The sequence below is a fragment of the Trachemys scripta genome, chromosome 2, assembly GCF_013100865.1.
Source record: "Trachemys scripta elegans isolate TJP31775 chromosome 2, CAS_Tse_1.0, whole genome shotgun sequence".
Lineage (NCBI taxonomy): Eukaryota > Metazoa > Chordata > Testudines > Emydidae > Trachemys > Trachemys scripta.
Window position 1 is genome coordinate 257343697 of NC_048299.1, and position 17016 is coordinate 257360712.

Here is a 17016-nt window from a genome sequence, read left to right on the forward strand (position 1 = left end):
TAGCATTACAAGTTGTTCAGAGGCAGGACTCAACCCTCAAGAGTGAATGAGAGATTATAGCTAGGGTGGGGACAGGACTCAGAGGGCCTTGAACGTGAAGGCAAGTAGCTTATGTTTGACGTGATAAGAGAAGGGAGAGCCGGTGAGGGATTCAGAGAGAGGGGGTGATGTAATCAAGCAATGTGCTATGAAAACGATTTTTGCAGTAGCAATCTGAATGGATATGAGCGGGGCAAATTTGCATTTGTCAAGGCTAGAGAAAAGGATGTTGCACTAATTGGGAAATGAGATGATGAGAGCTTGGATGAGAGTTTTAGCAGTGTGGATGAAAGAAAAGGCCAAATCTTGGAGATTGTATGCAGAAAGAATTGGCAAGAGTTAGACAGAGCCTGAATGTAAGATCTCACAGAGGACTGAGTTGAAGAGGGCAGCCAGGTTACAGGCCTGAGTGACAGGAAAGATGGTGGTATTGTTCACAATGATAGAAAAGAGAGGGGAGGGGAAGGTGAAGAGCTCACTTTCAGCCATGTTGAGCTTGTTGTTTGGCTAGAAAGATAGGCCTGGAGTAGAGGAAGATCTGAGAGTCACCAGAAATAGTTGTAAAAAGAACAGGAGTACTTGTGGCACCTTAGAGACTAACAAATTTATTAGAGCATAAGCTTTCGTGGGCTACTGCCCACTTCTTCGGATGCATATAGAGTGGAACATATATTGAGGAGATATATATACACACACATACAGAGCATGAACAGGTGGGAGTTGTCTTACCAACTCTGAGAGGCCGATTAAGTAAGAGAAAAAAACTTTTGAAGTGATAATCAAGCTAGCCCAGTTTGATAAGTAAGTCTTCTTATCAAACTGTCTGTACTGGGCTAGCTGAAGTATAGTTTTTTGTCTGGTGAAATTTTTTTTTCATGGAACCTGACCCCCTCTCCCCCCATTTACATTTACATTAATTTCACTTAAAGTCACATTTTTCAGGAACACAACTAAAACGTTAAAGCGAGGAGTGACTGCAGTTGAATTTGTATCTGCAAATGAGATTACCCACAGTTAACGTGAAGAGGGAGAAGAGAAAGGAATCAAGGACAGAAATCTGTTGCACCCTCACTGAAAGCTGGAGGGGGGGGGGGGGAGATGCAGAGGATCCTCCAAAAGACCTGCCAAAAGGAGCAATTTTATGGGAATTACCCAGATCATCAAATGAAAGGGGACATTATAAATCAGAAACTGTATTTCTCAGTGCAATGGTTTAAAAAAGTATTTCACATTGTACAACAAACCTATGAGGTGGGTTTGTTGTACAATGCAATACACCTCTACCTCGATATAACACGAATTCGGATATAACGTGGTAAAGCAGTGCACCGGGGGGGCAGGGCTGTGCACTCCGGTGGATCAAAGCAAGTTTGATATAACGTGGTTTCACCTATAACGCGGTAAGATTTTTTGGCTCCCGAGGACAGCATTATATTGAGGTAGAGGTGTATTTCTCAAAAACATTAGCCATAAGAGAATGGAGAAGGAGTGAGGAGTTAAAGCCATCAGCATTAAATCTCTGTCACAACCTTCCAACTCCAGTTGTAAAAACTGTTCTTTGATTTTTTGTGGATTGGCATAATTATTAGATTTGACATGTTCACAATCAGTTCAAAATATATAGCTTGAACTTCTGGGAAAGAGCAATCATACTTGACTCAAACCTGAAAATATAATGAAGTCTTCCCATTAAACATGAAAAGCATTATGTGGACCAATAAGACACAGAAGCAACTGTATTCACTCCAGTTCCCTGACAGCACAGATAGCAGCTGCCAGCATGGACATATTGCCACTACTATCTTTCAGCAATATTGCTGCACTCGGTCTGCATGTTCCCCACATTAGAGCTACAAGAGGAAGTAACTTTCCCATGGGGACAGGAACACACAAACACTAAATGCTAAGGGGTAACAAAGTTAGTTCCTTGTGAGGACAAATTATTTCTTCTATTCTGGTAATATACATGGGCATTGGGGAGGGGGGGGGAGAAGGGAGAGAGGAAGAAGTGCTCCCCAATGTGATAGGGAAAGGTTTAATCTTTCACACAAACACAGGTCATTAATACAACAAACAGGACTGGGAACCTATTACACTTTTGTTGTGGGGAAGATGGGGATAGGAAGCCCATATGGTAAGTGGTCAGCATGCTGATGTTTCACAGGACTAGCATAGAGAATTGCTAAATCTATGCAAGGGTTATGGATAGCCTGAAACTCAAGGGCAATATTAGAGAAGAATGAGAGTTACTTGTTTCAAGTACACCTCTACCCAGATATAACGCGACCCGATATAACATGGGTTTGCATATAGCACAGTAACCCCGGGGCTCTGATACTGGGGCTCGGGCGGCGCTTTAAAGGGCCCGGGCTCCAGCTGCTATGGGGAGCCCCGGGCCCTTTAAATCACTGCTGGAGCCCTGCCACCGCTACTCCGGAGATGCGGCAGCGGGGCTCGGCCGGCGATTTAAAGGGCCCGGGCTCCCCCAGTGGCCGGAGCCCAGGTTCTTTAAATCACCGCTGGAGCCCTGCCGCCGCTACCCCGATATAACAGGGTTTCACCTATAATGCAGTAGGGATTTCTGGTTCCCGAGGACCGTGTTATATCGGGGTAGAGGTGTATTGAAAATCTTGAAAAGAGGAAATAAAGTAGAAGTAAATTGCTGCTGGCAGAGATTAGCAGTTTTCCTCCATATATTATGGACATGCTGCCACAGAAAGTTATACATATAAACAGAGGAAACAATTTAAAGAGTGATATTACCACACTAAAAATAATTTAACAAAGTTACAACATCTTACATTAAAACATTAATTTCTATTTACAATGTCTACTTTATGCAATGCGGTCTGCATCAAGTCAGCATCACTTCTAAGTTCTAATGCACTATCCCAATACTGCAATGAGAATACATTCACATGCAGCTTGTACAAATTTTAAAAATACATTTCCAGTGGAATTATTACTGAAGTGCTCACCAACTTTTTTTTCTTGGACTCCCCATCTGGGGTGCACTAGTGCACAGGCACCACGCATGATCCTTTGCAGCATGGCAGCAACTGTTGCTGCCTTTTTCTCACGCTTCTGTCCTTTCTCTTTTCAGTATATTTTTTTCCCCTTGTTTCTTTCTTGTTTTCTCTCCTTTACTTTTTTTTTTGTCTGACTCTTCTCTCCAGAAAAGTGCAGGCAGATGGTGGTGGGGAGAGCAATAGGACATTTGATACAACCCAACGCTGAACTAACTGCTAGATGTGCAAAGAGAAGCTTGGGTTGGCATGGTACTCCCTGACTATACACCTGTGCATGTGAGTTGCTCCTGCAGCCAACAATATTAGGGCTCACAACAGATGCAGGAAGGGTAATTAATTACTTTCAAGTAGCCACCTGCCATTTTAACTAGAGAAGCAATGGATCAGATCTGGGATCCTACAACTTCCTTCTACACCGGGGTACTCAATCTTTTTCTTTCTGAGTCATCCCCCCGCGCTATAGAAACTCCACAGCCCAGCTGTGCCACAACAACTGTTTTTCTGCATATAAAAGCCAGGGCTGACGTTAGGGGGTAGCAAGCAGGACAATTGCCCAGGGGCCCATGCCACAGGGGGCACTGTGAAGCTAAATTGCTCAGGCTTTGGCTTTAGCTCTGGGAGGGGATGCTTGGGGCACCAGGCTGCAGTCCTGCATGGTAGGGCTTTGGCTTTTCTGCCCTGGGTCCTAGCAAGTCCCTGGTTGAGAACCACTGTTCTGCACAGTGATCTATTCTTCTGCAATCCTATTGAGCACCTCATGGGCAGCCTCACTCACCTCAGATTGGTAAACTTTCTACTATGATCAAATTTTGACCCTGTCAAAAGATGTCCTTTTAAAAGGGACACCAAACTGAAGTCTAATCAACTTAAATTATTTCAAATGCCACAGTCATCCTTGAGCCCTCCTGCCTATTTGTGTTTTGATAATCAAGCATTCCTATTTTGTTTAAAGTGTGTCTCTATGTTGTGTGGAAAGCCCAAAACAATCACAGGAAAATTGACTATACTATGTCTGTACATTTGACCACACAGTGTATATAAAGTAAAACTGAAAAAAAGAATGTTGGAATTGCCATAGTGAATTAGACCCACGGCTCATCTACCCCAGCATCCTGTCTTGGACAATGGCCAGCACCAGATGTGTCTGAGGAAGGTGCAAGAAACCTCAGAATGGGCTGATGTGGGATAATCTGCCCCCGAGAAAGTCTCATCCTAATTCCCAGTCATTAGAGACTGGATTAAACCTAAAGCATTAGGTTTTATATCCCTTCTAAAATGTATTAGCATTAAAGTATAGTAATTCTGGAAATACTTGTTAGCCATATAAGTGTCCAACAGCTCTTTGAATCTAGCTAAAATCTTGGGCTCTTCCACATTTTAATCATACACTGCATGAAAAATTCCTTTTATCAGTCTGAATCTGCCACCATGTTCCTTTTGTTCTTAGTTACGAGAAAGGGAGAGACTAAGTTCCTGATCTACCTTCTCTATATCATTATTTGATATACTTTTTATCATGTTACATCACATTTGTCTCCTAAGGTAAAAAATCCCAATGTTTTCAGTCACTTCTCATACTATAATTTTTTCATACACCACATTCTTGCTGCCCTTCCCTTAGCCCCTTTCATATTGCTATATCCTTTTTTGAGTCAGGTGACCTGCACATAATATTCCAGATGAGGGTATTCAATTGATTTACATAATAGCATAGTTTTAATATTATTCTCCATCCTGTTACTTGTGCATCTTAATGTCTTCTTTGCTTTTTTGACCACAGCTGCACACTGAGTAGGTCTTCACTCCCACAATAAGGCCCAGGCCTCTTTCCAGAGTCAAGTTATTTATCAGGCTAGTTCAAATTTCCCCCCCACCAATGGACATTGCAGTGTTGGTAAAAGCAAAGTACTTAGTCTACCACAGTATCTGTCTATTTATCTAGCTTGGTTAGGTCCCTAAAGTTCCTCACAATCTTCTGTATACTTGACTAACTTAAGTAACTTATCTGCCAATTTTCCCACCATACTCACTTTCTCTGATTGTCAATATACTGGGTTCATTTTGTTTTAATTACTATTTACAAATTCACAGCATGCCACATGCTTACAATGAGTCTTTAGAAAGTAAACTAAGGCCCCAATCCTACAAACACAGGTCAAGAAGACCACATTTGTAAAAGAGAGCATGTGTGTTTGCTGAATCCTGGCCAAAGAAACTACTGTAGAAATTTTGCAATATTCTTGCCCAAAACGTATTCAAATTCAACAAACAAGGTAGCTTACTTTAAATGACACAGTAACCAAAAAAAAAAATATAAGGAAAATGCGACTCTTATAGCTGAACTTTGGCAGGCAGGGTGATTCTGGGGCAGATTTCAGAAAAGCCAGAACGAACCATAAAATCATAGATTCTGATCTCCTGCACATCACAAATCATTAAGTTTCACCTGTATACCCCTATGTTGAGTCCAATGACTTCAGTTAAAAAAGAAGATTTTAGTCCTCAGGAGGCTAAACTGTTGCGCACCATTAGTTGAGAACAACAGGGATCCCAAGATCTCTGTGATGGCAGAGAATCGCTTAGTTGAGATACATCCTAGCACACAATCCATGCTTCCTCTCATGCTGCAGAGGAAAGTGAAAAAAATCCCATGGTCCCTGCCAATCTGATCTTGGGGAAAATTCCTTCCAAACACCAAATCTAGTGATCAGCTAGAGACTAGACTATAAACATGTGAGCAAGAATCTCTGTACCACTTCCGAGCACCAGTCCACCCCAACTGGTAGTGGCGGGATGCTTCAGAGGAAGGTGAACCCAACCCCCCCACCACCTCCAGAATACAGTTGTACATCAGGAGTGCGTGTGTTCCTTCCTGATTTCTGCAGGATACCAGATGAAACCATGAAGACAGGATTAGATTACAGTCATTACAGTACAGAACTACAAATATTACAAGCATGTAGAGGGAAATATAGGCAATCCTATTGTCCCCAAACCTCCTTTTAACTCCAAAAATCTAGCAAATGTAACACAGATATCCCTTTGATGCACCACTTAAAACTAATCACTAGTTATTGCATGAACTATTGCAAGTAGAAAAGCCCTAGATTATCCATCTCTACTAATATAGGACTGGTCCGAAACCCCAAAAATTTATTTTCTAGTGTAAGTGGGTTCTCAAACTTTTCCCTTTCAGGTCCCCTCTTCTAAACCTTCACTTCCCACAACCCCAAAAGCAACCCCCCATAAACCCAATCCCAGAGATTACACTGTTTCAGCAAAAGGCTCGCAAAATAGTGTCCCACATAATAGTCTATACGAATATAAATTAGTTGACCCGTACAGAAGGAAGCAAACATTTTTACTGAGTGCCTCGGATCGCTTTATATTTCAAAGCGCACGGCATTCAGACACGGACTGACCCCCCTTTTCCCCTGCCCCAATCACCTGTCCGGTGTCCCGGACTGGACACGGCTCCGATGCCGGCAGCAGCCCCTCACCTCCAGCAGCTCAGGGCCGCACCCGAGGGGCTAGAAAGGGGGGACTTTGGGGCACGTCACCTTCGCTTACGGATAAGTTTTGCAGCAGCCCCCCACAGCTGGCTCACGTCGAAGTGTTCCGCGCTGCCTGCCCAGGGCTCCCTCACGGGCCTCGCACGTCTCCGCCCGGCAGCGGGGCAAGCTCCTGGGGACAGCGGACTACAGAGCAGCCCTCCCGGCTCCCGCAGGCACTGGCCGCAGCACCCCGCGCGCCTCTGGGGAAGCGGCCCCAGAAGACACATTCAAGCCCCGCGACCCCCCCCCCCCGTCTCCCCCCCTCCCGGACTCGGTTGGAGGGTGCCCAGGAGCAGCGGGCCAGGGCTGCCCAGCCGCAGCATGGGGCGGCGAGGACTAGGCCTCTCCGCGTCCCGGAGGAAGCGCAGCGCTGAGCCCGGCCGCCCCCGCCCGTCGGACGGCTGCAGATCCCCCCGCGGGACGCGCTGCCTGCTCCGCCGGGGCGGGCGCAGCGAGGCCGGCTCCTTACCCCGAGTCTTGCGTGGCGGCAGGGGAGGCCAATGCAGCGGCTGGCGGGGCCGGGCTCGGGAACTACACCGCTCCGCCTCCTCCCCGATCCGAGCCACTCAAACAAACAAGATGGCGGCCGCAGCCCTTCCTGCCGCCCAAACCCGCCGTTCAAATCGGCAGGATGTTTACTGTTAAAATGCCCCCCTCCCGGCACAGGGACCAACACGCATGCGCGGAACTGCAGCCACTATGACGATCAGGGCTCCGGGAGTGCAAGAAGATACCAAATGCGCATGCGCCCCAGTCCCTGCCTTCCGGTAGCCGGACGAAGAAAAGGGCGAAGCGTCGAAAGGTGCTGAAAAGGCGCATGCGTAACCGCTGAGATTCACAAGGCCGAACGAAAGGGGGCGGGGCTAGGGCCCGGAGCTGTGGAGAACGAGCCAAGGAAAAGGACTTGCGCGTGGTCGCTGAGCCGGTGTGGTTGAAGCGGCTCGCCCGGAAAGGAAGAGGGTGGTGGTAGCGCCCCCTCTAGGGCAGGAGTGGCTAGCGCAGTTGCTGGGGTACATAGCAGCAGGTCTGTGGCTAGGGAGCTGTATAGTTACAGCCCCTGGCATCAGGCTTGTGAAATACTGAGTTGGATGACAGCCCCCCCCCCCCCAAGTGAGATTGGCGGCAAAATCATGAGATTAAAAAGCCCCGCATCAAATCATGTTTTTAGTCTCTTGACTTTGTACACCCCCTCCTCTGCCCACCTGATAATTTCAGCCTGAAGAGTCAGCCTTTAGTGCACACACAAATACATGCCTCTCCCTAATTTCTCAGATGGACAGTCCACTTACCCTCTCCTTGCTCTCTCCACCTCCCCACAACAGGGGAACTGCCATCCATTTCCTATGGCCCTACCAAATCCATAGTCCATTTTTGGTAAATGTCACAGTCATAGCATTTTAAAAATCTTGAATTTCATGGTTTCAAATATTTAAATATTAAATTTCACAGTGTTGTAACAAAGCAGGAATATGTATTTAAAAACAGCAAAATATGCTCATGTATAGCACTTAAGTCAGCATTTCTCAGACTGGGGGTCCCAACTCAAGAGGGGAGTTACAAGGCTATTGAAGGGAGGGCGCCGTATTGCTAACTTTACTTCTGTGCTGCTGCTGCTGGCAGCGCTGCCTTCAGTGCTGTGTGCCCGGCCAGCAGCGCTGCTCTCAGGCCACCCAGTTCTGAAGGCAGTGCAGAAGTAAGGAATGGGACTACTGCAACCCCCCTACAATAGACTGGCAGCCCCCTTTTGGGTCAAGACCCCCAGTTTGAGAAATGCTATGCACTTTTGTATACTTTTACCCCATATAGGGTAAAAGTACACAAAAGACCAGATTTCATGGGGGAGACCAGTTTTAACAGTCTGTGATCTGTTTTTCATGGCCATGAATTTGGTAGGGCCCTACCTATTATCATCTTGACTCTCTCACCTCCTACTTTCCCACCTCACCCCATATTGCCTTCTGTATGAGGTCTATAAAATGGATCTGAAAAATTAACAGAGCTCTCTGCCCCAAGCCCCAAAAATCGCAGGAATGGAGGAGTGCCTTCTGTGGGTGTCAAAATCTGTAACTCATACTTAATTCGCAAGAGCTGGCAACTCTGCTGAAGCATTGAAAAGTCATGAGTCTTGTTCCCAAGATCATTACATTTAAAAATAATAATTCATTTTGGGGTCTTTTTAGTTATCAGTTGGAAGCGACAGAGGAAGAGAAAAACCTGGGTGCATTGGTTGATCCCAGGATGATTATGAGCTGTCAATGTAATGCAGCCTTGAAAAATGCTAATGCAGTCCTAAGATGCATCAGGCGAGGTATTTCCAGGAGAGATAGGGAAGTATTAATACCATTATACAAGGCACTGATGAGACCTCATCTGGAATACTGTGTGCAATTCTGGTCTCCCACGTTTAAGAAAGATGAATTCAAACTGACACTGGTGCAGAGAAGGGCTACTAGGATGATCCGAGGCATGGAAAACCTACCTTATGAAAGGAGACTCAAAGAGCTTGGCTTGTTTAGCCTAACCAAAAGAAGGCTCAGGGGAGAAATGATTACTCTCTATAAATATATCAGAGAGATAAATACCAAGGAGGGAGAGGAGTTATTTAAGTTAAGCACCAATATGGACACAAGAACAAATGGATATAAACAAGTTTAGGCTCAAAATTAGGTGAAGATTTCTAACCATCGGAGGAATAACATTCCGGAACAGCCTTCCAAAGGGAGCAGTGGGGGCAAAAAACTTAACTGGCTTCAAGACTGAGCTTGATAAGTTTATGGAGGTGAATGTGCCTAGTCAGCGACTGTCGGTAGCAAAAATCCCCAAAGGCTGGAGACGGGACACTAGATGGGGAGGGCTCTAAGTTACTACAGAGAATTCTTTCCCAGGTATCTGCCTGGTGGGTCTTGCCCACATACTCAGTGTCTAACTGAGAACCATATTTGGGGTTGGGAAGGAATTTCCCCCCGTGTCCGATTGGCAGAGACGCTGGGGATTTTTCACCTTCCGATGCAGAATGCAGGTTTAAACTAGTTTAAGCTAGTGTAAATGGTGAATTCTCTGTAACTTGACGTCTTTAAACCATGATTTGAGGACTTCAGTAACTCAGCCAGAGGTTAGGGGTCTATTTCAGGAGTGGGTGAGTGAGGTTTTGTGGCCTACAACGTGCAGGAGGTCAGGGTGAATGATCACGATGGTCCCTTCTGACCTTAAGTCTATGAGTCTATTTGTCCTTTGGTTTCTGAGCCTTTAGCTTACACTGGGGACACATCTTCAAGCTTTTTTCTGCAATCACGAAGACAAGGAACTTACTTTTTAAAAATGAAAGCTAAGGTTCCTATGCAATCCTATGAGTTCAGAAGTTGAGGGTCTTAAGGGAAACACCAAATATCACAAGATTTGTGAGAGTTGGGAACACTGAGGTGTATCTGCTTGCTGGCCAAATGAATCAAACTGGTGGGACAGTTCCTGAACAAGTCAGGTGATGAGTGACAGGTAGCAGAATGGCTGGCGGGTCTGCTGATGTACTGCATGTGGGGTGGCGATGTGTACTGCCCCTGACTGAGCAGTTGGACACTTGGGATCATTAACATCTCTTGTTTAGTATTAAACAGTTCTGATTCAATACATGCAAGCTGTGAGCTTAATTACTCTGTTAACTAAGACCTTGCCAAACACAAAGTTGTACCACTTTAATTGTACTGGTATACTTAAAATGGTATGTGTACACAATTATATTGCTATAAAGGGGCTTATATGGGTAAAGCTTATTCCTATATGTGAATCAATATAACACTGTCACACTAGAGGTTTTACTGGTATAACTATATCAGTACCTAACTGACATAACTACTCTTGTTCAAAATCTGTATGTAGATCAGATTTCAGTGTTCCTATTGCTCTTACCATCTCAGAACCCTATTAAGGAGCAACTGAGTAGACCCCAGATCCCAGGCTAGCATCTTCGCCCCACCAAGGAAAAGCAGAGCCTAGAGAAGTCCATGAATAGTTGTCTCAAACAGGCAGCATTTGTTGGCAGAACTCAAGAGACTACCATTGCTTTTCTCCACAATGCACAATTTGAATCCGGGTGTGAAAAAGGACTAGTGCCCATGAGTGCCAGGAGGGTCTAATCTACTTTCTACCATAGGTATATTAGGTCAGGACATTGTCTTTGGCAAGAGGTAAACTGTCGTTATTACAGATTCCCCCTGAACAAGTAAAGCAAAGAGAACATTCATCTAGGCTAGCAAATGCACAGTCATGATGTTTGTCATTTGAATTCAGATTCAAGCTACTCCCCTCCAGATTGAGCTATTAGGGGCCAACAACCATGCTGGAGGCCTGATAAGTTGCTTGATCTCAGATATAAATCCTTCAGACACAGCTCTCGGCTTTCTAGGGAAGCAAAACAAACAGTCCTGTTATTACGAGGCAGCAAAAATCACTTTCCTTGCCTTCAGGCTGTTTTGCTACGGACTCTACAAATAGGTTTCATTAGTCTGGAAAAAGGGCTCTATACCATAAATCAAACATCCCCTTTTAAAGCTTGCTTCCCTGTTGAAGGCCCAGCTGTCAGGTCTTCCCTCCAAGCTTCACAGCTCACTCCTGCCCTCTGGAGCACTACCGATATTTCTTCTCCCTTTCCTCAACAATGTTCATTAACCACTTCCACCCATGGCTGGACATGGCACCTGCACACCCCAGACCGTTTTCCTTGCTTGAAGCAATTTGGTTTCGGAACCACATGTTTTGGAAGTTTGAAAACAGCAAGCATTTCCCTAGCAACCAAATGTATTATCTCACAGAAAGCATTATGACTGCAGGTGGAAAATAAGCAGCAGGAGTAGATGATTAGTAAACAAATACTCTATTTTTATACTAATGACTCTAATTTTTTTTAGAGGGAAGAAATGAAATACAGAAAATCAGGAAACAATTTTTTCTGAATAGAATGTTTTTCAGTCTCCTCTATGAGGCATCAGCGAGTCTGTGAAACCATGGCTACACAAAGTCAAACAACATATTGGATCAACTATAAAAGAAAGTGCCGTAAATCATCCTTGTCCCAAAGAGACCTTAAATATATAAGCATAATGAAAACTTTCTTATAAAACAATATTGTACATTTATTTAATAGACTATCAGCACATAAACAAGCTGGAACACTGAAATACCATGAAACTCTGCTTTCCCTCCAAGGGTTTAAACAATATTACTGTAATTGAGCAAATCTATCATATCAGACGATAATATAATCTTAGCAAATGATAGCATATCAAACAAATACTGTAAAAATATGTAGTCTAGTCTCCTGACTCCACTTCCTCTGACTCAATTTTGCAGTATTCAGTATTCATTTTCCATAATAGTGTCTCATTAGAATCTTTATCCAAAACAAACACTGATTCTCCTTATGCCCCACATGGAACTTTGCTGGGTAAAGTAATGCTCCCAGGATGCCTTCTATCAGAAAATGCCTGTTGTAATACTATTAACCCCTTTCTTTTTTTCTCAATACATTGACTTAGTGGTTGAAGCACCAGGTTGGAAATACTTAAACTCCCTGGAACCGCAGATTTTTAGTCTCAGCAAGACTGACTTGTTATTTCAGCGGTACATATATTGAGTTCCATGCATTTTAATCAGAAGACCTTTTGCTCTCAATAGGATATTAAATATAACACGCCTCTTTTAATAAAAGGAAGGGTTTGTCCCACGGTCTTTGGCCAACAATTATTTTCTCCCCACTACTGGGTAGTATGCCAGCTATTTACCTACCTGTCACAGTCCACATTATTCTTGAATAGTAGCAGAGCTTAACTTTAGGGAGGAGTATGATGCATTCCTAAAACATTCTTTCATATCTCCTGAATATCATTCACCCATGGACTTTTTCTCACCCATGGACTTAAAAATCATTGTACTCTTTGTCTCACCTAATTTGGGTATTCTTGGTATTCTGGTACTCGGGCTGAATTCTGATATTAGTAGTTTAGCACTTCTTATTACAGAAGGGATCCTTTCTTGCAAATCAGATCTAAAATACTTGAAATTAGTTTGTCCATAAGACCTATTGACCAATTAGAATCATGAGGCCATTAAGGAGTAGTTTTGATCCTTTCTTGATGCCTAGCCAGACTTTTGCAATTCTTTCAGCGTTTTAGTGTCTGATCCTCCTACATTTATTATTATTATTATTGAGCTACCAAAGTATGCCAAAGCATTTCACAGAAGTAAAGACATACAACCTAAGCCCCAAAGAGCTTCCAATCTAAATGTAGCCTAATTTAAATCTAAATTATCTGAATGATAATTTCTTCATCTTTACTCTGTTGTCCACTGTTTGCACATGACTATCAAGATTAGGGTGACCAGACAGCAAATGTGAAACATCGGGACAGGAGGTGAGGGGTAATAGGAGTCTATATAAGAAAAAGACCCCAAAATCGGGACTGTCCCTATAAAATCAGGACATCTGGTCAGCCTAATCAAGATCAATTCACTCTGTAAGCTTGTTCTCCAACTTGATCTTGTCCATCACGGTAGAAGATTTCAGTCTAATTTAATGTTACATAGTTTGTCCAAGAGATTTCTGATTGATCATCATCTCATGAGACTGTTTCTCTCCCATCACAGTTAATTAAGATGGCCTCTTTGCATGGCCTGAAGCTGAGCTTAATCACATGATGTAAACATGTTTGGTTTAAACTGTTATTGAGATTTTAAAACATCATGACAGTATACAATGATCAAGCCAATCATTTAAGCTTCCACATAATTGTGGGAAGCTCTTCTAAAGATTACTGAAACTATAATTCAACAAACAAAAAGATTTCCTAGACAGAAGCTCAGCACAATATGTTCTGTTTCCTTATGCATAAAGCTCCAGCTCCAACCACTAAACAACCATTTTTAAAGAATATCAATGAACTGTCTTCATTTTTAACCAAAGAATAAATTATTGTGTGAGTGTTTCAAAGGGCCACTTCCATGTTCAAAAGATTTATTTTTAATACAAATTTTCTTCAGTTGCCATAAATACCCCAAAGCAGGGGTGGGCAAACTTTCTGGCCGGAGGGCTACATCTGGGTATGGAAATTGTATGGTTGGCTATGAATGCTCACAAAATTGGGGGTTGGGGTGCGGGAGGGGGTGAGGGCTCCAGCTGGGGATGAGGGCTCTGGGTTGGGGCCAGAAATGAGGAGTTCAGGTGCGGGAAGGGGCTCCAGGCTGGGGCATAGGGTTGGGGTGCAGGGTGGGTGAGGGCTCTGGCTGGGAGTGCAGGCTCTGGAGTGGGGCTGGGTATGAGAGGTTGGGGGTGCAGGACGGTGTTCCAGGCTGGGACTGAAGGGTTCGGAGGGCAGGAGGGGGATCAGGGCTGGGGCTGGGGCAGGGGGTTGGGGCACGGGAGGGAGGTGAGGGATGCAAGCTCCTGGAAGCAGCAGCACGTCCCCCATCTGGCTCCTACACGGAGGCATGGCCAGGAGGCTTTGCGTGCTGCCCGTCTGCAGGTGCTGTCCCTGCAGCTCCCATTGGCCTCAGTTCCCAGCCAATGGGAGCTGCGGGAGTGACGCTTGGGGCAGGGGCAGCGTGCGGAGCCCCCTGACTGCCCCTACATGTAGGAACCGGACGGGGGACATGCCGCTGCTTCCGGGAGCCGTGCGGAGCCACGGCATGTGCAGAGCGGGGCAAGCCCCCGACCCCACTCCCTGGCTGGAGCTCGAGGGCCGGATTAAAACGTCTGAAGGGCCGGATGCGGTCCCCGGGCCATAGTTTACCCACCCCTGCCCTAAAGCATTAAAGCAAAGGATTTTTAAAATCTAATTTAATTTTTCACCACTCATGTTGCTTGTATAGCTTTTCTATTTCACTCAACTTGGACAATGATCTGTAGAAGTGACCTGATGCTCGACATGTAAATTGACCTCCTGACTCAGTTGCCTTCTAACTGCCATTGCACAGCAAAAGAAACATACCGTATGATTTGAATGCTGCTCCCAGTACTTCGCTGAATTTCTCATCTGGCTCTGCTCAGTTAATTGCATTCCATTCTGTACTCCAGGAAGAGAGCTGGTAGTTGATTTTATGCTCTTCACCAACATATGGGGAATAGGACCAATTCAGTGACATTTAAAAGGAAAGTGAGGCCTATTTTCATTTCTAGCCTCTGGTCAAATGAACCAGCCAGTCAGTGCATCCAGAATTTTTAAGAGGAAATTAGCTTACATCTGCTAAACAACTTTTTCTTGAGAAGGGGACAGCTTTTTTTTGAGAGCTCTATTCACTTTGAATAAATGTTTTTGAGGTAATCACGTTTCCCCACTGGACACTCAAATTTGAGATACAGGTTGTCTGTGAATCCACTGTTCCATGCACCATCTTCCTCCAGTCTAAGCTGCTTTGATTTGCACAGAAACATGTAAAGAATCTATGGCTGCAAACTATAGACAACGTAGCTACCAGCTAAACTGCACACATGAGTCACTGGAGAGGAAGACCCCACTCCTTCAGAACATCCCCTCTCTCCCCACATTATAATTATCAAGGGTTGAGAGGCTATGGTTATCTAAGATCAGAAGCTCCCTTTCTCTCCAAAACATTCTATTTTCACTATGTTTAAATATATATATTGTACCAATTGTGACTTGACTAATTCTGTGGAAAAGGCCCATTCTTTGTGTTATGTTTTATCCCAGCAAGTCTTTCTGATGTACAGTATACTCAAAGTACTATTGCCTTAATGTATTTTAGTTGGGAACAGTCTTGTACTAAAGTATATATCATAAAAGTGATGGTACAATACTTTATATGTACATCAGAGCCTTGCCAGTCTGCTGATATATAAAGTACTGGTGTTATATTTGTCTTGGGACTAGTTCCATGCTAAAATATATTATTAGAGTGATGGTATTTTCCATACACGGAATCAGAAAGAGGTGCAATGCTGTTGTTTATAAAAAGCGTCTGTCTTTAATAGTACAGTTTAATGTTAGCTTATTCTCAAGCTACAATGCATCATTTACAGTGCTTGGTTCTAACTGTATCTCATCATACATTTCTCTGAAAGTATTAAAAATATCCACACAATTAAAGGCATTTATATGATTAGGAATCACAATAAAGTAAAAAGAAAACAACACATTTTTGTAGCTGGTTAGGCAGAGCCCGCACTCTACCCATAGGGGCCAGTGCAAGGATGTGGAATAAAGTTGCACCTTGCATGGAGGTTTTGCAATTTGCTTTCCTCCAAGAGCAAGGGGATACCAGCAGAGCAATTGTGACTGACAATCAGAGTATCTTCCAAGAGCTCTTCCTTGAGTGGCTCAGAGGTATGCAGCCTTTTCATCAGCACGTCAAGGCTCACTGTAGTCTCAACCACATATTTGCATTTAGTATCTGCTATGTGTGTAGGTGAGAAACATCTTGTTTATTAATTATCAGAGAGGACAATTTAGAATGGAACTGGCATGTCAAAAATTAAGTAGTTTACATTTCTAAATTGTGTTAATTTAGATGGACCAATGGGCCCGGAGAGTCAAAGGTGTTAACATGACCCAGTCACTGCACAAATCTCAGGTGAAATCCTGGTCCCACTGTAGTCCTCGTCAAAACTTCCAATCCAAAATTCAGAGAACTCATGAGAAACATGGTACGGGCAATGAGTTCATTAAAATGACTTAAACCATCTGTGTTTTGTATTGTATCCATCCTCATTTTCTCATAATAATTTTTCTCTCCTAATTCTGACAGATGCTACTGTCTGAAGTCTCAAAGTGCTGCTCTGAGGCAGTATAGTTTCTCTTGCAACAGCAACAAAAAATAAAAGCCCTGACCACCTGCGATAGTGATGTCACTTTTCATAATAAGAGTACAAGGGTGTTAGCCCCAGGGTACTAGCCAAATTATAGTTTAGATAATTACATGCTGCCTCCGATAATCAGGCCTAGTTGTTGGAGCATAGGTTGCAGTCTAGGCATAGGGTTGGGCCTGGATCAAGGGTGGTGCTGGAATTGAGATCTGGGGACATGCCAGGGTCAAACCAAGATCAGAGTCCCTAGCCAAACCAGAATCAGAACCATAGCCAGAGTCCAGGTGCAGGCCAGAGGTCAAAGCTGTGTGGTCAGAGTCCAAAGATAAGACAAGTTGGTATTAAAGTTGGAGTCCGGATACAGGCCAAAGGTCAAAATTGGGTGGTCAGAGTCTGAGGGTTTGGGGAGGATTAGGAAGTGGAGTAAGGTTACCATCTTTGAAATGCAAAAAAACGGGTACTCCTTCCCACAATGCAAATCCACTGCAATCCCAACCGCCAGGCACAAAGCAACTCCGCAACTCCCCTCACCCCCAACAGCCACTTATAATATCTAGAGATAATATTGCCAGAGAAAACTCTCCAG

At 44.1% G+C, this 17016-nt stretch overlaps 1 protein-coding gene across 2 annotated transcripts in view; it reads right to left on the minus strand.

Moving 5' to 3' along the window:
* RAD21 (RAD21 cohesin complex component) overlaps nucleotides 1-7246 on the minus strand; it is a 35010-nt gene extending 27764 nt beyond the window's left edge. Inside the window, exon 1 of one of the 2 annotated variants that reach the window (XM_034763504.1) lies at nucleotides 7092-7246. The gene's annotated coding sequence lies outside the window, so the exon portion shown is untranslated. Of the gene's footprint in view, nucleotides 1-6515; nucleotides 6657-7091 lie in introns of those variants that run through there. The other variant, XM_034763505.1, reaches the window with a different exon arrangement.
* Between the last annotated feature and the right edge of the window lie 9770 nt (nucleotides 7247-17016).